Raw genomic sequence first — 13,188 nt, 5'->3', positions numbered from 1 at the left:
AACATCTGTATGATTGGCCTTTCGGAGAGGTTGGCACGAGTCGAGGGCGTCAAGCATACCATCTACGCTGACGACATCACCATCTGGTGCTCCGGCGGCTGCGAGGGAAGAGTTGAAGAAGCTATGCAGGAGGCGATCGATGTGACCGAGCAGTACCTCCGCCCCACCGGACTTCGTTGCTCCCCCGCGAAGTCGGAGCTTCTGCTTTACAGAAAGGAGAAGGGAGGCAGACCCAAAGACTAGAAGCCAGTCTCCGAAAGCAACATCACTCTTCGCACCAGTGACGGGGGGCTGATACCCAGGGTCGACGTCATTGGGGTCCTGGGCATGTTTGTCGAATTCAATGGCGGGAATGGAACGGCTCTCCGCAAAATCATTGCAAAGACGGAAAACGCTTTCCAGCTCGTTCGAAGAATTGCAAACCGACACCGGGGCATGAAGGAGGACAATCTCCTCAGGCTGATCAATGCCTTCGTACTGTGCCACTTCACGTACACGATTTCCATGCACAACTGGCTCAGAGCGGAACGAGACAAGCTCAACGCTCTCATCCGTAAAGTAGTCAAAAGGGCTCTCGGATTGCCCATCTGGACTCATACAGAGGATCTCCTCAAGCTGGGGTTACACAACACCGCCGAGGAGATTGCCGAAGCCCAAGAACGCGCACAACTCGCTCGCCTGAACACCACAGCAGCAGGCAAACGCATCCTCGAAGAGCTAGGCTACCCTTCAGCAGGATCCTCGAGGAGCAGTACCCCGATCCCTAGGTGCATTCGAGAGAAGTTCATAGTGGCCCCCGTGCCCCGAAACATGCATCCTGTCAACAACGAGGGCAGACGCAAGGCAAAAGCAGCAGCGATCCTCAAACAGATCAAGCAAAAAAACATTATAGCAAGCTTCGTTGACGCTGCGGAGTACAGCAATGGGAAGACCTTTGCCGTCGCTGTGGTCGACTCCAGCGGAAATATTTGTAACTGCGCTTCCATTCGCACATCAGACCCCCAAGTCGCTGAGCAAGTCGCCATCGCCCTCGCCCTGCTAGACGGTCGTGGGTCAGAGATCTACAGTGACTCCAAAACGGCAGTGAGGGCTTTTCAGAATGGCCGCATAGCTGAGCAAGCTGCTCGCCTTCTTAGCGTTTGGCGTACAGATGCTCTCACGCATCATTCAATTCACTGGTTCCCCGCTCATGTAGGATCTCTTGCGGGTGCTCCCCCGAACCTCAATGAGTCTGCTAACGAGGCTGCGCGCGACCTCACTGACCGCGCTTCCTCTGTAAGGAGAGCTGACTCGCCTCCCCCTTAAGGCCACAGGGATGCTCCCGCTACTTATAACGATGTCACGAAATTTTTCTACATGTCTAGAAGGGTCTTTCCACCCCCTCACCCCAAGTTGAATAGGGCGCAAGCCGTTTCCCTTAGACTATTACAGACCTGCACATATCCGTGTTTGGCAGTTCTACACGAAGTTTACCCCGACGTATATCGCGACGACGCCTGCCCGTCCTGCGGACAGACCTCTACTCTAGCTCACATGCTCTGGGAGTGCGGGTCCGCACACCCCAAGTTCAGCAAGGAGGAGTGGGACTCTCTTCTGCGTAGCCCCGCTCTAGACAAGCAAATCCTGGCAGTCCAGCGTGCCCGCGACCGGACCGGTGGGCTAGACCTGCCGATCCCGACGTGGGACTAGCCGGGTGCGCGACGAGCTCGCGTCATCGCCGGACCCTCAATAAAGTTCTTTCACTCACTCACTCACTCACTCACTCAAAGTCACGTGCTGCACTGCAGCAACGCACACCGCGAAAGGGCAAGGCCAGGCCACCGCACACATGCGGCCAGATTTTTCGTTCGCTTATCCACCCTTGAGCGGAGTGCGGAATTCATGGTGACAACAAAACTTGCCCGTAGCAGACGGCAGTCGGAGGAGCGTAATGCGGAAGTACGTCACCGCTGACTAGCGCAGCATCATGGGAGGGAGTGCTCGCGCGCCGTCAACAGTTGAAAAGAGGAGGAAACGCGGCGCGAAGATAATGCGCGGTTTTTGACTTACGATTTCTCAGCTTATACTCATCGCTTTAACAAAATTCTTGCGGGAGGAGATTGCTAATACATTGTCTTATTTGGTTACATGTACATCCATGCATCGGCGGAAGGTATTTCACGACCCCTTTAACAATTTTTGCATAATCTTGAATCAAATTAAGCGTGCATTGCATTCAGCGGATGAGAAACCGACAAAATGGAAAACGAAAAACCAGACGTTGGCGCGCAAACCAAAACCTGCTTCGTGTATGCAACGTACGTGTGGTTTTTATTCCCACTGTCCTCGTTTCTCGTCGAAGTATGCAGCACACGCTAATTCAAATTACGATGCTATGTTCCCATACATTCTGTCCGAATTTTGAAGCGTTTCATTGTTGTTCCTTTTGTGTAGGAGCCAGTAACATTGCTCAAGCCTGATCGAACCAGTGGTGTGTACTTCCCGAAGCGCAGTCTTGGATGTGTGACGTGCAGTGCCTCGAAGGTATGTATGCATGTGTTTGATAGGCGCGTCAATCTCGCGAGTATGCCGTGTGGGCGCATCAGAGTTCTAGCTCTTCGTACAAGTAAGTTGCATTGCGTTGGGGGAGATGAATGGGAAACGCACGATCGCTTCGGTACAGAGAACGTAAGGATATGACGGCAAAAAGAAAAGCGTTGAACCGGGAGCCAAAAAAAAGAAGGAACAGCGAGAGAGAAAAGGTATAAAAATGACGGCGGCGGAATCAGCATCCGAGGTGCTGTGAAGGTTACGCGGTATTTTGGGCCCATTATAAGGAAGCACCAGGAGCAACTGTCGGTAAAGTGTACATTGAAAGTGAGGGAAAGAAGCTGCACATGCGACAAATAGTATGTGGCAGCGCATAAAGCCATTAAAAATTTGAAAGCCCACAAATAACGTGTTCAGACAGGAGGGACACACACAAGCACTTACTCGCAACTGCTATTTTACTGAAAAACAAAATTTATACACGAAAACAAATCATAGATTAGAGAAATATGGTGCCGATCAGCGCGTGTTCCTGCCTGTGTAGAGTGATAGACAATTTGCTGACGCACTTGTCACTATGTTCACTGATAATGAAGGCCTCAACCAGTTCCATGACTATCTGATCATTATGCCTGTACAACACCGCAGTCTCATCAAACAAAGGGTGACACCCACACTTTTTATAGTGCGCAGGAAGATTTGCGCTCATTGAATTCGTTATCGTGGACAAATACTCACTCAGATAGACGCTTAGACAGCGTCCTGCCTGGCCCTCATACAAGGACTTAGAATGCAACTAAATTCTTTAGACCATGCAAATCGTATGGTTTACAGTGCCCATGGTTAACAGAGCACTCGTTCCTCCCTTTTTGGATGATCCTTGTTATTAACAATGCGGGAGAGGTTGCCCACTTTTGCTTTTGCGAAAATAACACATAGTACGATTTGCTGTGTGTTGTAGTGGGATGTCCAGTGTGTTCTTATTTCGCGTCGCCATCTTTTACGCATTTTCTTTTTCAAAGATGTATTCTTGGCTCACCCAACTCTCGGTTGTGCTGACACAGTATTCAATCTTGTTCCTGCAGCATCTGCGTAGGAAGGGCTTCCACTGAAAAAAAAGACCCTAGAGGGCAAACCTTGGTATACATCCTTTCTGAGTACCCATGGAAAGCTGGTGAATGCCTCCAGAGGTGGCTCTTTTTCTGGTCCACTCGAAATTACCAGCACACAGCCTGCGTCTGCTCGCAGGCCACCCTGGTACTGTGACAACCAAATATGTAGCTGGGACCTAGTGCCCTAGTCTCGACTGCACAAATTAGCGGGGAATTGGGAAGTCTTTTCTGATTGGCTTTCAGTTTTGGTCACGTGATTCTGGGTGACAAAGCGGTTGTGTGTGCTGCCGTCATCTTGACGTTTCATGACGTTTACGGGCACCAGTTCTAAAGTTTGACTTATTTCTCTTTACTGAAAGCGCATAATTTTTGGCCGGAAATAAAAACCTAGACTAAATGCACCGGACATGACAACGTAAGCCTGTCCTTGCTATTCAACAACAATACTGCTCGTAATACACACCCTCTCAGTGATTGGCTGAGAAGGCATGACGTAATTTAAACAGTTGGTAGGAACGATTGCGTCACACACTGGCAACTTCAGCCTGCGTAAAAGTGACTTAATGTTACGTAACCGCTTGAAAATGGCGCCTGCTTTTGCCGCGAAATAGGGCAAAACATTTCCCCGACCTTCGGCGCCGCGAAATGTCTGCGAATGCGCAGCAGGCGCAGTTTCGCATGACGCGCGGTTTAGAGCATGTTTTATATGAAAACAAAGAGTAGTTTTGACTGTTTACAATTCAACGATCACGGAGCATACAAATAACGTGCAGTATTTTGCTTTTATGTTTGGCAATAAAATAAAAATTATTTGTTTGGCGCAACCGCAACACAAGTCTCTCATGGCAAAGAGAACCCAATGCATAGTAGTGTTCAGGCTCCTCTTAGTAAGCTGCTGGGTCACATGATCGAGCTCAAGAGAAAAATAACAAAGAAAAGTGACCGTTTTGTTCATTATTGCGCTTATTGAAGTCGAGCTTGACGAATGAGTGAATCGGCGACATCGGTACGCTCCGAACTTATCAGGCGTAGCGCTTCGCTACCCTTATGTGTCATGCAAGCGATTATCGCGGCTGTCTTTTTCTGTGATCACGCCATGAACTTGTAACATAGCAGCAGATGATAGCGTGGCGGCGGTGGCGGCCGGGATGGTGATAACGCAACAAAGCTTGCATAGAAGCAGAGAGCCCCACGATGTTACTAAAAGCGATTGAAAGAAATAAATATATACGGTAAAAAAATTGTGTGATGTTCTTTAGCTTGACATCCGCCTTTCGATCGCTTTTGGATCAACGTTACTCGTTCGCCTTGTGGAGTTGAGGCCAATTTTTACCGGTAGAAATGTGTTTCCCTTGCCCACCTCAGCTACCATCTAAATTTTTATAATACAGGCTAAGGGTTTTTCTATCTTTTATTGGCAATATTTGATACCTTAGTAGCAATCTTTATGAGTGAAGCGTCAAATTACACTGATTGTTTTCATAGCTATACGTGCAATACGTCACTGATTGCTTACGTTGTGCTTACGCAAAAAAACATGGCGAATTGCCTGGGAATTTGCGAGTTCGGAATAAGGCCCCTAGTTACTGACGGGAAGACCTAATAAAAAATCAACTACCCATCTGTTGAAACAACAAAGAAAATTGGATGTGAAGCTTTCCAAAACCAAGTCCAACACCAAATTAACCAGTCCAGTACCGAGCACCTGTTTCTTTTCGGGACTGTTTGCTGCACTGCAAGTGCACTGTCTAGAGCTTTACTGATCCAGGCAATCCATGACCTTCCACAGTGCACAACCATGGTCGCTGTTAGACGGAGGTGGGCATTTTCTACGTAGTTTTGCACATCCATACAAATCCAATTTGCTTCGACTGTGCTTGAATGGCGCGATGGGACAGGCGCCCGCTTCATAACACGAGGACTCAGGTTTCGTTCAGATCACAAGAAGCGTTTTAATGTTTTTTTTTATTCCACGCGTGGTCGTCATCATCTGATATAGCTGCCTTTCCTGCAGTGCATTTTGGGTGGACTACAGACACATCAGGGAGAGATGCCGGAAGCTTTACTTTAGTAAATAAAGCTGTACCAAGCACAGTATGTGCGTGAAGCTTAAGCATTGTACATGAGCCAAGCCAGTGAGGAGTGGTTATAGGTTAGATCCTTGTCAAGAAAGATCGCAAAAAATGTGGTTGATCCCTCTTCAATAGAACCGGCAAAACACGAAAGTGAAATGGGCCTTCACAGGAGCACTTGAATGTTTATTGTGCATCGATATGAACTTGCACATCGCAAGTTCATATCATATTGCCGCGAACCATACATTGGGTTTGTTTATTTGTGTTTTGCTTTTACCGCCCGGCTGCGCCGGTCTGTGTTATCTCTGCGCCAAGGGAAGCGCGTGTTCCATTCTTTCTTTCTGTGCCGCATGTGTTATCTGTTGTGATAGGGAGAGCATTCCGATCTAACGTGAACAGCCCAGAATAATCTTCTTGGATCTACTATGTTCTCGATGCGAATCGACGTTTCGAGAACCACGCGCGCCAAAAGATAAAAAGCCTGCAGTGCGGACGCCGGGCATTCGATTCGACTACACTCGCCTGTGCAAGTCACTTTGTTAACCGCTGCTTCGCCACCTCTGTATTCTTTTGAGTTGTTAGGGGAGCACAAGTTCGCTCCAATAAACGTGTTTCTCATTCAACACAACTGCATCGTCCTTGTCTTCGTGACATCTGGTGGAGGTGCTGGGTACGCACCCTTCATGCCCACTACAACCTCGAAAAGCCGCCAAGCCAGTCCAACAAGAGCCAGCCCCCGCCTGCAAGATTTACCGCCCGAGTTCGGTTTGATGCCAGAAGGGCCCAAGAAAAGCAACGCTGCAACCAACACCATGGTGCAAGAAACAACGTCGCCAATCGTCCTGGAGCAGCCCCGGGAACCGCCATCGTTCCGAGCAGCCCCCGCAGAAGACCCAGAAGAATGGTTGGAGAAACTGGAGCGCGTCCGGAAATTCAACAGGTGGGACAACGCAGAAACGTTCCGGCACGTTTTCTTTTACTTGGAAGATTCGGCTCGCGCTTGGTTCGAGAACCACGAGAGCTCCTTGACAAACTGGGCTCAGTTCAAAAGCGAGTTTACTAAGACCTTCACTACCGTCGTGCGGAAAGAAAGAGCCGCCCTTTTGTTGGAAACGCGCACGCAACACCCCAACGAAGGTGTCGTGATCTTCGTTGAGGAGATGAAGCAGCCATTTCGCCGCGCGGACCCCGAAATGACGGAAGAAAAGAAGTTGCGCTTCCTAATGCGCGGAGTGAAGGAGGAACTGTTCGCTGGACTTGTCCGAAATCCGCCCAAAACCGTCGCCGAATTCGTGACCGAAGCCAGCACCATTGAGAAAGCCCTCGAAATGCGTGCTAAGCAGCATGACCGCAACTTTGTTGGCGCGGCCAATGCGAACGACTTTGGCAGCACGCGGATCCCGGCCTACAGCCTACGCGAGACTATCCGCGCAATAGTGAGAGAGGAGCTGCAGAAACTTCTCCCAACGCCGCCGCAGCCCCAAGTCGCTTCCCTCACCGACGTGATTAGAGAAGAAGTGCAACAAGCGTTGGGAACTTCTACGCCATTCGAGGTACCCCGAGAGCCACAAGCTATGACATAATCTGCGGCCGTTCGTCGACCCCGCCCTGCTCCAACACGCCGTCAAGAGGCCCCGCCGTACCGCCGCCCACTGTCACCCGCCCGACCCCCGGTAGCCCGAAACCAGACGCCGAGGAAGACGGACGTATGGCGAACTCCCGATAACCGTCCTCTGTGCTACCACTGCGGAGAGGCCGACCACATTTACCGTCGCTGCCCATACAAGAGAATCGGACTGCGTGGTTTCTCCGTCGACGCACCTCGCCCTCTACCTGGCCAACGACCACGTGAGATCGACGAGTATCTATCTGAAACCAGCCGTGGCCCAGCGCGTTTCAACCGTTCGCCGTCGCCCTACCCCTACCAATCGCCGAACCGCCGTAGCAACGCTGACTTCGCCCGTGGAAGGTCCCCCAGCCAACGCGGGGGAAACTAAAGGCGGCAACTTCTGGAGGTGAAGTTGCTCTACGGCGAAAAACTAGAAACCCTCCAACGACGCAAGGACGCGCCGAAGACAGTGATTCACGACATGCCCTCATCCCGACGACCCGACCTAACCCTGACGAGACTCCCGAACACGACGACAGCCACACGGCGCGACGCGTACCCGACCTGACCGAGACGTCCGTTGAGAAGACGACGACAACGACGATGCACAGTGCCCGACCATCAAAACGTACAAGCAGAGATACGACGCCCCGACGAACCCGGAACTCGAGGACGACTGCATCTGACGTCAAGGTGTCCATCGACGGCTTTGACGTAGTCGCCCTCGTAGACACGGGAGCTGACTATTCGGTAATGAGCGGACCATTTGCGTCTAAACTGAAGAAAGTTATGACCAGATGGGACGGTCCGCACATACGCACAGCAGGAGGCCACCTCGTGACGCCAAGTGGAACGTGCACATCGCGCGTCACCATAGACGGCACAACGTACCCTGCGGCGTTCGTCGTTCTGCCTAACTGCTCCCGCGACGTGATTCTCGGAATGGACTTTTTGACGGACAACGGCGCAATAATTGATCTGCAGACCAAGTCGATAACATTTTCCTCCAATCACTCCACGACGCCGCAGCCGAACCCCGATCACCGTGCTGCTGTCACGATCGCCGACGATCACATCACCCTGCCACCCCGCGCAAGCTTGATGATCGCCGTCTACTGTGAGGATGCTGCTTCTGACATCGACGCTATCGTAGAGAGTGATCGAAGGTTGCTTCTCGACCGCGGTGTCTCCGTCGCAAGAGGCATTGCGCACTTTAAGCAACGCCAATCTCACGTTTTGGTCACTAATTTCACCGAAGAGTACCACCATTTAAACAAGGGAGCTGCAATTGCGTTCCTCGAAAAAACGCAAAAAGCAAGTGATGTGATCGCAGTCGCCGACTTTGAACGCACACCCGTAGAAACATTCAAGCTCCCGCAGCCATTCGACGTGAATCCGGCGCTACCGCAAGAACAACGGAAAAAATATTGGCTTTGCTGCGTCGCTATAGCGAATATTTTTCGTCGAGCGCAAAACTACGTCAGACCCCTCTAGCGAAGCACCGAATAATAACCGAAGATGGAGCCCGACCTACCCGACAGTCACAGTACCGCGTCTCTTCACACGAACGGGAAGCCATCCGGACTCAAGTCGACGACATGCTGAGCGATGACATTATACAGCCATCGAAAAGCCCCTGGGCTGCGCCCGTGGTACTCGTAAAGAAAAAAGACGGCACATTAAGGTTTTGCGTTGACTACCGGCGACTGAACAAAATCACGAAAAAGGACGTGTACCCCCTCCCCCGAATCGACGACGCCCTCGACCACCTCTGCCACGCGAAGTACTTCTCATCGATGGACCTGAAGACCGGCTACTGGCAAATTGAAGTGGACGAGAGAGACCGAGAGAAGACTGCATTTATAACCCCAGACGGCCTATACGAGTTCAAGGTGATGCCGTTTGAGCTGTGCACAGCACCAGCGACGTTTCAAAGAGTCATGGACACTGTGCTAGCTGGCCTTAAGTGGCACACCTGCCTCGTATACCTCGACGACGTAGTGGTATTCGCCCGGACTTTCGACGAACACCTTGCAAGGTTGGAGTCTGTACTCGAGGCCATTCGTACGTCGGGGTTGACGCTGAAGCCTGAAAAGTGCCGTTTCGCATACGGGGAACTCAAGTTCTTGGGCCACGTCGTCAACGCCGCGGGAGTCCTACCTGACCCGGCAAAAACTTCAGCCATTGCGAACTTCCCAAGGCCGAAAGACAAGAAGGGCGTGCGGAGATTTCTCGGGCTGTGCGCATACTACCGGCGCTTCGTCGCAAACTTCGCACGCATTGCAGAGCCACTCACGCGCTTGACGAAAGATAGCACCCCTTTCAGCTGGGAAAACGACCAAGAAAAAGCATTCGGCGAGCTGCAAAAACGCCTGCAAAGCCCGCCCGTGCTCACTCATTTCGACGGAAATGCCGAAACGGAAATGCATACAGACGCCAGTGATATAGGCTTGGGTGCCGTCCTTGTCCAAAAGCAAAGCGGCGGCGAAAGGGTAATCGCCTATGCTAGCCGTGGTCTGTCGAAGGAGGAGAAAAACTATTCTGCCTCTGAGAAAGAGTGCCTGGCTATTATATGGGCGATTTCAAAATTTCGCCCATACGTGTATGGAAGGCCATTCAAGGTTGTAACAGACCACCATGCGCTGTGTTGGCTCGCCAATTTGAAGGACCCCTCTGGCCGCTTGGGCGGTGGAGCTTGCGCATGCAGGAGTTCGACGTTACAGTCGTTTATAAATCCGGCAGGAAACACTCCGACGCCGACTGCCTGTCCCGCGCCCCCGTCGACCCACCACCACAAGACTCTGATGAAGACAGCGCGTTCTTCGGGATCGTGACGGAGAGCGACCTAGCCGCCCAGCAGCGTGCCGACCCCGACTTACGCGTCATAATCGAGTACCTCGAGGGATGCAACGTTGCCGTTCCTAGGACCTTCAAACGCAGCTTACCAGCATTCAGCCTGAGAAACTCCGTCCTTGTGAAGAAGAATTTCAGCCCCGGAACAAGAGCGAATTACCTTCTCGTCATCCCCGCGGACCTTCGTGACGAAATTTTGGAAGCGTGCCACGACGACCCGTCTTCCGGACATCTGGGCACAGCCCGCACTATTGGAAAAATCAAGGCGAGGTACTACTGGCCCGGCCTTAGCTCTGATGTCACCCACTACGTCTGGAGCTGCCGTGACTGCCAGCGACGAAAAACGCCGTCGACAAGACCCGCCGGACTTCTGCAACCGATCGCCGTCCCATCGAGACCATTTCAACAGATTGGAATGGACCTTTTAAGCCCGTTCCCTACGTCACGATCACAGAACAAGTGGATTGTCGTAGCGACAGACTACATGACGCGCTACGCAGAGACCGCCGCTCTTCCGAGGGGGACTGCACAAGAAGTGGCGAAGTTCTTTATAAGCCAAGTTGTGCTGCGACATGGAGCCCCGGAAGTCCTAATCACAGACCGCGGAACGGCATTTACTGCGGAGCTGATGCAAGGAGTATTACGCTACAGCAACACGGATCACCGAAGAACGACGGCGTACCACCCCCAAACGAACGGACTAACAGAACGTCTGAACAAGACAATCGCAGATATGCTGTCAATGTACGTTGACGTTGAACATAAGACTTGTGACGAAGTGCTCCCGTGTGTCACGTTTGCGTACAACACGGCTATCCAGGAGACGACACAGCTGACGCCGTTCGAGCTTGTCTACGGTAGAAGGCCGACTACGATGCTCGACGCCATGCTTCCGCACGTAGAAGACGACGACCTCAACGCCGACGTCCACGGATATCTTCAACGTGCGGAGGAGGCCCGCCAGCTCGCTCGAGTTCGTATAACGGACCAGCAGCTGGTGGATGCGGGCCGCTACAACCTCCGACGCCGAGACGCCGAGTACCAACCAGGGGATCGTGTGTGGGTTTGGACTCCCATCCGACGACGCGGACTCAGTGAGAAGCTCCTGCGACGGTATTTCGGGCCCTACCAGATTCTACGACGTGTTGGCCAACTTACCTACGAAGTGAACCCCGATGGTGACTCCGGCACATCACGACGACGCACGCGGCCTGAAGTCGTCCACGTGGTTCGCTTAAAACCTTTCTACGGACGATGACGAACATTTATTTTCATTTGTTCGGACTGTCGCTTATGTTAGCATCGGGTCGATGCACTCTTAGAGGGGGGGGGGGGTAATGCCGCGAACCATACATTGGGTTTGTTTATTTGTGTTTTGCTTTTACCGCCCGGCTGCGCCGGTCTGTGTTATCTCTGCGCCAAGGGAAGCGCGTGTTCCATTCTTTCTTTCTGTGCCGCATGTGTTATCTGTTGTGATAGGGAGAGCATTCCGATCTAACGTGAACATCCCAGAATAATCTTCTTGGATCTACTATTTTCTCGATGCGAATCGACTTTCGAGAACCACGCGCGCCAAAAGATAAAAAGCCTGCAGTGCGGACGCCGGGGCATTCGATTCGACGACACTCGCCTGTGCAAGTCACTTTGTTGACCGCTGCTTCGCCGCCTCTGTATTCTTTTGAGTTGTTAGGGGAGCACAAGTTCGCTCCAATAAACGTGTTTCTCATTCAACACAACTGCATCGTCCTTGTCTTCGTGACAATATCGTTCAAACGCATAAACGTTAGACATTAGATTGCACGCGCCGGAGCATTGCGTAAATTCGACTGAAACCACAGGTGATCGCAAACCATCTGTGCGAACGAAACCTAACGGGTTGTCAGCGAATCGTTTGGTGAACGGTCCGCTGCAGCGAAAGGGGCAGCGGACCGTGTCCCGAGCGTGACGTTCGCAAGTCAGCCTCGTTGCTTCACAGGCTTCCCCGCAGCTTACGCCCTTACGCTGCGCGTCCTCCGTACACGTAGGCGCTGGTGTCGAGGCACCAACTGTCGGAGCTCATCAGCGTCATCATGCACTACTTCACTTCGCCTGTCTTAGACGGGAGCACCATCTGAAGGAAATGATATAAGGCGCGTTTGTCATCCCATTGAAGAATCTGTTCATAGCGCAGTCGCGAGCGCGTTTTGTAACTCCCGTTGGGGCGAAACAGTTCGCGGCTCAAATCCCGGTACAGCCGCGTCAAACTTTTTCTGGCGATGTCATTTCCTTGACGGATATGACGTCGTGAAGTCTTGGTGGACCCCGGAATAAAACACTTTCGTGTTAAAAGTTCAATGCGAATCACTCAGCTTGTAAACTTGTTAAATCTAAACTTTACACATTATTATACAAGTATTTCATGCTCAGCTAAGGAATGGTGGATAGATGGGGGTAACAACTGGCCAAAAGGGCCGCTAGCATGCAGTTCGTGTGTCTATATAAATATCTTAAAAAGTACTGGTATGAAATTTTCGTGTTACGTTTCTCACTGCTATGGGTGCCTAGCAACCCAGAAATCAATGTTGAATTCCAATGGCAGATCCGTAGCGGTCACTGTGCTCCACTGCGAAGCGCGCCGACTGCGCGAAGAGCAGGTACTCCGAAGCTGCTTTTGGAGTGCAGCCGCTCCTGCCGGAGCAAAGTGCCAAACCGTGACGGGAACAGGAAATAACCAACATTCTTTGCGTCGCGCCTTCAAGACGTCGTCCGGTTCCCGCGGGCGCGTTCATCTGGGTCTGCGCGGCTGGAGAAGGCACGGAAGGCGAGCGGGACGCTCTGTCCGGCCAACAACAGATCGAGGTCGTGACGTCACAGTCAAAAGTCACGTGGCAAACACGTTTTCGTCACTTCCTGGGCCGTGGGAGTTTTGTTTGTTTTTACTTTTATCACATGTAAAGGGACTGTGCATAGCATTAAGAAGCCATGCACTGCGGTAAGGATTTTTACCCAAGGCTTCAGCCAAAGCATGTTT

At 51.7% G+C, this 13,188-nt stretch overlaps 1 pseudogene; it reads left to right on the top strand.

Moving 5' to 3' along the window:
* Window positions 1–435: 435 nt before the first annotated feature.
* Window positions 436–13,188, top strand: part of LOC144164779 (uncharacterized) — a 30,258-nt pseudogene continuing 17,505 nt past the window's right edge.

The sequence above is a fragment of the Haemaphysalis longicornis genome, unplaced genomic scaffold (genome assembly GCF_048455015.1).
Source record: "Haemaphysalis longicornis isolate Haplotype H1 unplaced genomic scaffold, Haemaphysalis longicornis Haplotype H1 scaffold_139, whole genome shotgun sequence".
NCBI classification, from domain to species: Eukaryota; Metazoa; Arthropoda; class Arachnida; order Ixodida; family Ixodidae; genus Haemaphysalis; species Haemaphysalis longicornis.
This window is presented reverse-complemented; position numbering and strand designations above follow the sequence as displayed.